The sequence below is a fragment of the Gracilinanus agilis genome, chromosome 3 (genome assembly GCF_016433145.1).
Source record: "Gracilinanus agilis isolate LMUSP501 chromosome 3, AgileGrace, whole genome shotgun sequence".
Lineage (NCBI taxonomy): Eukaryota > Metazoa > Chordata > Mammalia > Didelphimorphia > Didelphidae > Gracilinanus > Gracilinanus agilis.
This window is the reverse complement of record NC_058132.1, coordinates 53,531,101-53,542,989: the sequence shown is the minus strand read 5'-3', so window position 1 is coordinate 53,542,989 and position 11,889 is coordinate 53,531,101.

Below are 11,889 nucleotides of genomic sequence, written 5' to 3'. Positions count from 1 at the left end.
AAAGCAGAATGTCAGTGCTCAAAGAGCTATTAGAGACATCTAACCCAACCCCTTATCTTGTAGATGAGGTACCTCAGGCACAGAGAAGGGAAGAGAAGGGACTTCCAAGAGGTCACACAGTAAGGCAGTGATGAGCACACAACCTGAATCCTGGTCTCCTGATCATCGAGACATTCATGATGTTTTTAGACTGTTGGCTCTGGCTAATCTTTCCTCTGGATGTGACCCAAACAAACTAGTTACTTTTGGGAAAGGCTTTTAACTTCCTTTGACCTCATCTGGATGATTCCTTACAAGTCACTTGTTGGAGAAGGGTTGCTCAGGCAGGTATGGGTTGGACTAATTCCCCTCTGAGGTGCCTATGTCTGTGACTATGATAATTTGATTTGCAAGGCATCTAGGTGGCCTTGGGGCCTTTAGAGCTGGAGTCAGGAAGACAAGTTTAAATCCAGCCTCAGATACTTCCTAGCTGGGTGACCCTGGACAAGTCACTTAACTGCTGTCTGCCCCAGTTTCCTCAATTGAAAAATGGGTGTTGGGGGCAGCTGGGTAGCTCAGTGGATTGAGAGTCAGGCCTAGAGATGGGAGGTCCTGGGTTCAAATCTGGCCTCAGATACTTCCCAGCTGTGTGACCCTGGGCAAGTCACTTGACCCCCATTGCCCACCCTTACCACTCTTCCACCTAGGAGCCAATACACAGAAGTTAAGGGTTTAAAAAAATAAAAAAAAATTTTTAAAACAAAAAAAAAAGAAAAATGGGTATCATAATAATAGCTCCTACCTCCCAGGTTTGTTATTAGGATCAAATAGAATGATATTTGTAAAGTGCTCAGTGCAGGACCTGGATCACAGTAGGTGTTTAAAAAATGACTTGGTTCCCTTCTATCTCCCTATGGCCTTTCACTAATTCCTGTGAGGAAAGAAGAGATGAAAAAAGGTGATTATGAAGTGCTTTGAGTTTCTCATGAAACCATGGTACAGTAAAAGGAACACTGAACTTTCCCGACATACTTAGAGTTATGGTATGTGAGTTCAAATCTTGACCTTGCCATTTACTGACTTGTTGCTGATCATTTTTCATTTTTCAATTGTGTCCAACTCTTTATGACCCCATTTGGGGTTTTCTTGGTAAAAAAAAATATTGAAATACTTTGCCATTTCCCTCTCTAGCTCATTTTACAGATGAGGAAGCTGAGGCACATAGGATTAAGCAGCTTACTCAGGGTCACACAGCTATTAAGAGTCTGAATTCAAGATGAATCTTCTTGGCTACAGGTCCAGTGCTCTATGCACTACAGCACCATCTAACTGCCCATTTACTATCTATTTGACCTCAAATCGAGCAAGTCATTGCATGTCTCTGGGTGTTAGTTTCCTCATCTATAAAATAAGGAGTATGGACTTGATGGCCTCTGAAATTACCATTGGTCACTTAGTTGCCAAATTCAATGACCTATTCTCAGTCTTTACTCCCCTTGACCTCTCTGAAGCCTTTGGCAATGATCATACTCTTCTCTTTGAGATTCTCCTCTCCTGGTTTTCCTTCCATCTGTCTAACTGCTCCTTCTCAGTCTCCTTTGGGAAAATCTTCATCTAGATCTCATCTCTGATCATGGGTGTACCACAGCTTTTATCCTGGGTCTCCTATTCTTCTTCTCCTCCATCAATTTGTGTAATGATCTCAACTTTCATGGATTCTAACATAATAGGATCTCATTTTACATGACTAATATGTTCCAAGACCCTTTGCATAAGTTAAAAATCATGTATAATAGTGAATACCATTATTTAATAAATATTTCTTTTACAAACTTACCTCAACACGTTATGACTTTTTTTATTCAAAGAGATTTTATTTTCCCAATTACATGTAATAACAATTTTCAACATACAATTTCGAAAATTATGAAATTCAAATTGCCTCCCTTCTTCAGTTTTTCCTTGCTGTTACCTTTAACTCTGTTTCTGGGTTTCTTCCCTTCCCCATCTCAGAGATGGTAAGAAATTTGATCTGGGTTATACATGTATTATCATGCAAAACATACTATTGTATTGGTTGTTGTTATAAGAGAGTATTCATATAAAACCAAAATGCCAAAATAAAACCATAAATAATGTGAAAGATAATATACTTTAATCAGCAACTGACTACAATAGTTCATTCTCTAGAGTTAGATGGTACTCTTTGTCATAAGTCCTTCTAAATTGTCCCAGATCTTTGTATTGCTGGGAGTAGCCAAGTCTTTCACAGTTGATCATAATACAATATTGCTGTTACTATGTACAATGTTCTCCCATTTCTGCCTTTTTTGCTCTGCATCATGTAGATCTTTCTAGCTTTTTCTAAAATCAGCCTGTTCATTACTTCTTACATCACAATAGTATTCCATCACCAACATATACCATATTTGTTCAGCCATTCCATAATTGATGGATAGCCCATCAATTTCCAATTCTTTACTACCACAGAAAGAGTTGCTATGAATATATTTTGTACAAGTAGGTCCTTTCCCCTTTTTTTATAATCTCTTTGGTATATAGACCTAGTAGTAGTATTACAGGATCAAAGGGTATGACAGTTTTATAGAGCTTTGGGCATAGTTCCAAATTGCCCTCCAGAATGATTCTATCAGTTTTTTGCATATCATGTCATCTTAATCAGCTTACTCCCACATTCTCTGCCTATGTATATTCCTTCTAATTACTCTAATACTGATGAAAATTTTAAGAGTTATAATTATCATCTTTCTGCACAAGAATATAAACAGTTTGACCTTATTGAATCCCTTAAATTTTCTCTTTCTTATTTACTTTTTTATGACTCTCTTGTATCTTATATTGAAACAAAATTTTCTATTAAATCTAGTCTTTTCATTAGGAATGCTTAGGAATCTTCTACTTTATTACATGACCATTTTTTCATCTGAAATAATAGACTCAGTTTAACCAGGTCTTTTTTTTCTGGAATATCATATTCCAAGCCTTCTGATCCTTTCATGTGAATGGTTCTAAGTCCTGGTGTAATCCTGAATGTAGCTCCATGGTATTTGAATTGTTTCCTTCTGGCTGCTTGCAGTATTTTCTCCTTCTCCTGGGAGCTCTTAAATTTGACTGTAATATTTCTGGGAGTTGTCATTTGGGGATTTATTTCAGGAATTGATCTGAAAATTCTTTCAACTTCTATTTTACCCTCTTGTTCAAGAATATCAGGTCAATTTTCTTTGATAATTTCTTATAATATGATGCCTAGGATTTTTTTTATCATGGCCTTCAAGTAGTCCAATAATTCTTAAATTGTGTCTCCTGGATTTATTGTCCATGTCAGTTATTTTTTCATGAGATATTTCATGTTTTCTTCTGTTATTTCTTTATTTTGGTCTTGTTTTATTGTTTCTTGATGACTCATGAAGTCATTAGCTTCTAGTTTCTCAATTCTAATTTTTAAGAAATGATTTTCTTTCGTGAGCTTTTGAACTTCCTTTTCCATTTGTTCAATCTATTTTTAAGATATTCTTTTCTTCATTGGATTTTTGCATCTCTTTTTTCCTTTTCGTCAGTTCTGTTTTGCATTGCTTTCATTTCCCTTACCCATTTTCTGCCTCTCTTAATTGATTTTTGAAATCCTTCTTGAGCTCTTCCAGAGCCTGAAACCAATTCACATTTTTCTTTGAAGTTGTGTGTATAGCTGCTTTGCTTTCATTGTCCCCTTCTAAGTCTGTACCTTTTTCTTCTTTGACTCCATAAAAATTTTCTCTGGTTAGGTGTGTTTTTTGTTTGTTTGTTTGTTCATTTTCCCAGCTTTTTTCATGACTTTAATTTTTAGCTTAAAGATGGGCTCTGTTCTTGAGGTAGAGGAGATTTTCTCTCAAACTTCAGTTTTTCCTTGCTGTTACCTTTTCGCTCTGTTTCTGGGTTTCTTTTTTTAACTCTTACCTTTTGTCTTAGAAACAATACTGTATTGTTTCCAAGGCAGAAGAGTGGTAAGGAATAGGCAACAGGGTTAAGTGACTTTCCCAGGGTCACACAGCTAGGAAGTGTCTGGGGTCAGATTTTAACCTGAGATCTCCCATCTCTAGGCCTGGCTCTCAATCTACTGAGCCACTCAGTAACCCCCTATTTCTGGGTTTCTGCAAGTTTCAGTTCTTCCAAAGTAGTATGATGGTCTGTGGGCTGGGAACTCTGAAAACTACCTCTGATTTCTGATTCAATCACCCCCAGGACTGCTGAATCACCCCCAGAACTAGCAGGGTTCAAAGCACTGTGAGCTTCCCTGTGCTAGGTCTCAGGGTCTAGCCTCAGACTTGGGCAGGGGCTTTGAGCCTCACTCTGTGCTTGAAGAGGTCAGGCACACTGGGGACAGTGTTGTACTGAGAGTCAGGTCCTCACTGAAGGCTTGGGCCTGGGTTCTGTGTCTCCCCTTGGGCTTGCACCAGCTAGAACTGTGGACTGCCTTAAGCTGGGGTTTGGGGCCTTGGTTTGGACTTGGACTAGGGCTTGGAACTTTGAGGGTTGTGCATGGGGTTACAATCTACTGGCTTACGCCGGGTCTCAGGGTCTCAATGTCGGCTTGGGCCCAGGTTCAAAACCTAGAACAGTAGATGTGGGTGCAGAACTTGCTATTGGCTTGCACTGGTACTCCTTGGTGGGGCTTTGCCACAGCCTGCAGACCCCTCTCACTACAGTGAACCAGACCCTCCCTGCCTTCCTTTCAAGTTGTTTTCCCCAGGAAAATTGCTTCACTCCATCCCCTAGTTGATTCTGTCCTGATAATATTTGTTTTGAAGCACTATTTTAAGTTTGGTTGGAGAGGATTCTCAGAGTGGTTCAAGCTTTTTCTGCTTCTACTCCACCATCTTGACTCCTCCTCCAGAAATTTCACTTTACTATCTTTTCTTAGGTTTATCAGAGGTACCAGTAACACTACTCTTGGACTCTGGGCCACTAGTAATAACTAGAGTTAATGAAACAAAGAGAAACATTGTTCTGAATTGGACATTGCTTGTTAAAAGGGAGAACTCCAAACAAAGAATCATGTGGGAGTTAATGCAAAACAATATAATGCCTCATATTAATACAACTCAGAGTGAGACCGAATGTGATTGGGTCAACTGCTGAAGACTTGATGCCACTTGGGAAAATGGCATGGATTTAGTGTGTTTTTACTTTATATATTTTTCTGTTTTTCCCCCTCATTTGCCAATTATATTGCCAATTATATATACCTGAATTCGCATGTGTTGAGTTTGCATAAAATAAGGTCCTACTGTATCACTTTTATGCTGATGACCCTCAGATTTGCTTTATCCAGACTTTACCACTCTCTAACCTCCAGACTCCAGTTCTGATGGCTTATTAAACCTGACCTTCCCAGCTCTGATATCCTGTGTTCTAGGGTTCTTCATATCCTAGCTACCTTTTTAGCTCTGACATTGGATATTCCATGATCCCTTTCGGCTCTGACATTCCATTTTCTAAGCATCCAGCTCAGATATTCTTTGTTCTAAGATCTCTCCTGGCCCTGCCTGTCTAAGATGCCCCTCCAACTCAGATATTTTCTCTCCTAAGCCTCCTCCAGCTCTGACAATCTGTGTCACGTAGAAGGCCATCTAGGACAGCCAAAAGAGGAAGGAGGGAAGGTTTTAGGTCCAGGATAATAGACTGTTTCTCTCTAGATGCAGAAGCTTAGCCCCCCCTCTCTGTGTCTCACTCCCTCACTTCTTCCTGCAGTACTTTCTTGCAGGCATGGGGCTGTGGCTGATTGGGGAGAGACTGTCTTGAGTTTTGCTGGAGTCAAGCAGTCAGACAAGGCAGTCTGACCTTCTCTGCTCCTGAATGTAATTATGGTTATCCTAGATAATCGCTTTGAAATAAGTCTGTGTCATTAGGTACCTCCCAGACATTCTGCCCATTTATCTGCAAGGGGCTCCAGGCAGAATAGCAGGGATTTGGATAGATGGACTGCTTATTTGTTCTTCTGTCCCACCCACCTCCCCATGAATTTAACTCATTCAGATCATTTTTATTCAATAAGCCTACAGCTAAGTTCCTGATCATGCTTAGGCAGAAAGAATATAAAGGCAGAACAACACAATCCCTGCCTTCTGGGAGCTTACATTCCATGCATAGGAATAAGTATATTGAGATGTAATTTGGTATACCAGAAAGTTTGCTGGTTCTAGAGCCTGAGGCCCTGGGTTCAAATCCTCCCAGGACCAGCTTGTATGACTTTGGGCAAGGCACTTCACATTTGCATTTCAGTTTCCTCAAAGACAAAATGGGAGATAGACTTGACAGATTTTAAGGTCCCTTCCAGCTCTAGATCCATGATCCCATGATGCTGAATAATTACAAAACACAAACAAAGATTCTAATATAAAACATAAATAGTGGAGAGGGTACTGGGTTTGGAATCAAAGGGTCTGGGCTCAAAACTTTTTCTGCCACTCACTAGATGTGTGATTTGGGGCAAACCTCTTACCTGTCTTGGTCTTGGTTCTTCATCTGTTAAAAAAAATGGTGGGGGGAGGCAGAGAGAAATGCATCTTATGACTTCTAAGGTCCCTTCCAGCTCTAGCATCTAATCTATGAGAGCCAATAACCTGAGAGCTCTGAGTCTGTGATCTATAAGCCTAACATCAAGTCATGGGGCGGGGGGGGTGCATAATTAGCAACAGAGGGGATCAGGACCAGCTTGAGGCAGTAAGAAGTGACATTTGGACTGAACCTTGAAGGGAAATAAGAATTCTGAGAGACAGAGTTGAGAAAAAAATGCCATCCAGCCATGGGACACAGCCCAAGTTAAAGGATGGATGTAGGAAAACAGAAAGCTCTTAGAGTCGGTCTGAACCCTTGAAATTGTGAAACTGGAATCTGTTACCCTAAAAACTACGATTCCCAGGACCCCACTTACTTCCTGTCGTAACATGCTGAGGTAAATAGGAGATAAATTAGGTGGCATTCCGAGTCTAAGCCTTTTTTGCTTCCTATCAGTGGCTTTGGTGGATTGGGCATTTTGGGCAGGTAGAAACTTTAGTTACATGGTTCTATTTTGTCAGATAATAAACTTTACAAATAATACTTGAAGTATTCAACTTTAATTTAACTCTTACAAAATCAAGAAGCTGAGGACATCAGTATTAGGGTGTGAGGCTTGGATGAGATCAAGGACTCATTCATTCAAACAATATTTACTGATAGCATTTTAAGACTTGGAATCAAGAAGTCCTCCTTATGGTATTTACTTAGCTGTGTGAACTGGGGCAAGCCACTTATTTCCCTGATCCTCAGTTTCCTCATCTGTAAAATAAAGACAATAATATCCCCTATTCATGAATGTGGTATAAGGCTTAAATGAGATGAATATATGTAAAGTATCGTGCAAGTGTCATGGCTGTTTATGTGTTAGCTATTGCTATTTTTTAAAGGAACATAGGATTTAAAGATTGAAGGACCCTCAAATACCATTTAGTCCAACTCCTTCATTTTATAGTTGAGGAAAAAGCAGGAATGAATTTGCCCCCAAGGTCACCCAGGTCCAGGGATCTGTGAAGAAACAGGATTTGAACCCAGGACCTCTGGCTCCAAATGCAAAATCTCTCTCTCCCTCCTTTCCTCTCTCTCTCTCCCAGCTTTCCCCCCCCCCCTCTCTCTCTCTTCTTCTCTCTCTTTCTCTCACCTTTCCTCTCTCTCCCATCTTTCCTCTCTCTAATACACACACATGCATGCATGCACACACGCACACACCACAAACATACACATACCTCCTTGAATATTTATTCTCCAATCTCTGAAAACTCTTTAATATCAATCCAACCTGGGTTTTCCATTTGCACGTATCTCCTGACAACCCTTCCTTTGCAGATATTTGCTTAATACGTGTGTATATATGTGTATATCTACCTATATGTATATAAACATTTATATTCTGGCTAAGCAAACATCTTCATGGAAAGGGGTGTGTATGTTTGGGGGTGGGGGAGGAGAGGGAGAAGATCATGGTGCCAGCAATGTCTAGTTCTATCCATTCCCCCCAGTGCTCTCAGTTTTATTGGTTCTGCTCCCAACCCCTGGCTAGTACTAGTATGTTACCATGGTCAAGAGCAGTCCCAAAGGCAGAGCCATTTGACCAAACTACTCCCCCCAAAAAAATACAGGATGGTATAGTGGAAAGAGCAGTCAGGATGGCCTGGATTTGAATCCTCTTCAGATATTCCCTAGGTGTATGATCCTGGGCAAGTCACTTCTATGGGCCTCACTTTCCCCCTCTGTAAAATGAGAGGGTTGGACTTGATGATCTCTAAAGTCCTTTCCAGCCCTGAGTATATTCTGTGATCAGACAGTTGACCCAAATGTTGTGGATGATAATAAGTAATAAGGAAAACCTCCCTCTTCTATGTACCACATTCAGGATTGAATATACCTCAGCTAGGAGACACAGTGGATAGAATGCCAAGCCTGGAATCAAGAAAAACCTGAGTCAAGTCTCATATGCTTAGTATTTATGAGACCCTTTAACCCTGTTGGCCTCAGTTTCCTCATCTGTAAAATGAGCTGGAGAAGGATAAACCACTCCAGGAACTCTGCTGTGTGACCCTAACCAAGTCACTTAACCCTGTTTGCCTCAGTTTCCTCATCTGTAAAATGAGCTGGAGAAGGAAATGGCAAACCACTGTATGATCTTTGCCAAGAAAACCCCAAAAAGGGTCATGAAGAGTCAGACACAGCCAAACAACAACAGTGTTCCTAGCAGGTGAGTGGCTGATACTGCACCATTCACACTTATTGGCCCATCCCTCTCGGTGAACAAGGACATACATTTGCTAATGGCTAACTTTTTACACTGGCCCAGACAGACTCTTAACAGCCTATTGACTGGTGCTGGGTTTGGCCATAAGAGGTAAATAGGAGAGGCCTGAGCTGATGGCACAGGGGATGATTAACAGCCAGACAGCACAGGCAAGATATGAGAAGCAATGGTTTTTCCATTATAAACTGAAATCCCCATCCAGCACCTTATATCTCCTTTAATTATCTTTATTATACCTTTTCATTATGTACTTTAAAAATGCCTCCTTGCTTTGGATAAGCTGTAAGTCTGGCAAACCACTGAGAAAGAGGATGGAGAGGGGTAGAGGGAAGGTCAGGAGAGGTCCCAGAGTCTGGGGCCACCTGGAAGCTGGGAGAGGAAGGTGAGGCATGGCCAAGCTGCTGGGTCAGAAGTCCCACAGGGCAACAGGAACATTTCAGCCACACTTTCCAGGAAGTTCTCTGGGGTGGGGTCTAGAACCTCTCAGCTCAGATTGCCCATAGAGTGTGCAATCCATGCCTTCCCCACCCCCATATTTCCCCATCAGAAATGTCTCTGTGTCAGACTAGGAGCTCCCTGAAGGTAGGAACCCCATATTTTCCCCATCATACAGGAGCATCTCTGATCTCCCAGCCTCAAGGATTGTGGTCACCAAAGTGGAAACTCCTTGAGAATAAGGACTGTGTCTTCCCCCTGAGACTTAGGGCTTCCTGAGGCAAAGGCTAAGGTTTTCTCCATAAGACTGGAAGCTCTAAGAGGGCAGGCATTGATTCCCTTATGGCAAGAATTTTCCCAAAAGTAAGGATGTGTCCAGGAGTAGCTTAAAGTATGGGATTGTACCATCCCCATATGATTGAAAGACAGAGACTGTCTTTTCCATGAGACTGAGAGTTCCCTGGGGGCAGGAGCAGTTTCTCTCCCTCCACTCTTTTCAAATTGGGAGTTCTCTTAAGAAAGGGACTGTATCTTTCCTAATTTCATCCTTAAACGTTGAGCTTCCCTTGGGAAAAGACTGTTTCATGCCCCACAGACTGGAAATCCCCTGAGGGCAGGGACTGGGTCTCATTTCATAAGTATTTGCTTTCTTCTGCCCTACCTAGTGTCCATTGAAGAACTCAGTCCACAAGGTACATACATAGTACATACAACGGACCAAATGAATCCACTCTAGATAGAAGAAGAAAGAGGTCCAATTTATGTTTGGTAACTCAATTTCCTTGGGGCTAAGCTTGCTTTGTCACTTGGTACAAAGAGAGTTTTTTATCTCTGGAAGGATGTAGTGAAGGGATCATTTGGTTAGGAGTCAGAAGACCTGGGTTGAAATTCTGTCTCTTAAATTCTGTAGGACCTCACTTTGGTGATTTGTAAAATGGGGGTGGGAAGGGTTCTTGAACTAGATGACCTCTGAGGTCCCTTCCAATTCAAACTGCTATAAACATGCCACTCCTGATCGCCATTTCTTCTGGGGATCCAGGAGTAATCTGGGAAGGGTGGGGCGCATCAGGGTTGCATCACTCAAGGAGTAGAGAGGCAGCAAGACCTTCTTCTATCTACCCATCCACCCACACCTGGAGGAAGGAGCCAAATCCAAGGGGAGAGGCAGAGTGACATGTTGTTCTCCAGGCAAAGGAGTCCAGGCCTGAGGACCAGACTCAGGAATTCATATCACTATTGCTTCTTCCCATTTCTTGGAAATGACCAGTTGGCTTCAGTCTTTCCTTTCAACTCTCTCAAATCCTGAGTTCTAATTTCCTCCTGTGGAAAATAGGTAATGGAGGGCACCAGGGATGTTACAATAAATCTAAATAGTTGTGGGTAAACACACTGGGTTGTAGGAGAGACTGGACCAGGATGGGAAGACCAAAGTTTACTGGATTAATACAGGAATGGCAATTGGTCTTACCTGTCACCCAGCTTCCCTTAGGCCAGAGTCTAGAAACAAGAAGGCAAGGTAAAAGGGTTTAACTGGTTTAATTATGCTTAACTAAAAGGTGGGAAAGGGATTTCTATACTTAAAACCTAATGACAAACCCACAGGGCAAGGGGAGGACTTCTCTACTCTAATCTTAGTGATCTAGCAGACAGGGCCAAAGGAGCAGTGCAGGAGTCACTGTGAAGGCCTCAAATCTGGTACCAGCCAGATTTAACCAGCACAGCAAATGGGGCTGAGGGCGGCTTTGGGGATCTCACAGTAATCACAAATGATCAGAATGCCAAAAGCTCAGGTGGTCCAAGATATCCAGGAAGAAAGAGTGTGCTTGAGATGCTGTCCACCAGATCCTAAACTTCTCCTCTTCTTGGTGCTTCTCTGTAGGTCTTGTCCTCTTGCTGGAAAGCCACCACCACTGGGGATCCCAGGGAAATCAGGAAGCAGGGTCTGAGATCTCCCAGGGCTAGCCACAGTTTATGCCAACCACTAATGGAGTCTCTCTCTCAGGGCACAAGGCACCTACTTCCTGCTCCTTCATTCCATCTTGGAATACTCCAGCCTTCCTGCTAGGTTCACCCTTAATACTTAATTACTAACTAATCTTCCTCACAACACACCTCAGATGCAATATGACTCTGTGACCTTGGGCAGGCTGCTCCAAATATCTGAGGTCCAGATACCACTGCTAGGAAAAAGTCGCTCTAAATAGCATTCGTATGCCCTTGATCAATTCATTTCAACTAAACCATGACCATCTGTTAAGTAATAAATACTAGTTTTAGTATTTAAATAATATTAAATTTAATTAAATTAATTTTATTTTAAATTATTTTTTAAAATTAAAAAAAATTAAATACTGTTAAGTAATAAAGTAATAAAGACTTGGTAGCACAGTGGATAAAGAGACAAGTCTGGAGACAGAAAGTCCTGAATTCAAATATGGCCTCAGACTCTTCCTAGCTATGATCCTGGGCAGGTTATGTAACTCCCATTGGCTAGCCCTTACCACTTTTCTGCCTTGGAAGTGAAACTTAGTATTGATTGGAAGATAAGGGGAAGAAAAGAAGAGAAGAGGAGAGGAGAGGAGAGGAGAGGAGAGGAGAGGAGAGGAGAGGAGAGGAGAGGAGAGGAGAGGAGAGGAGAGGAGACGAGA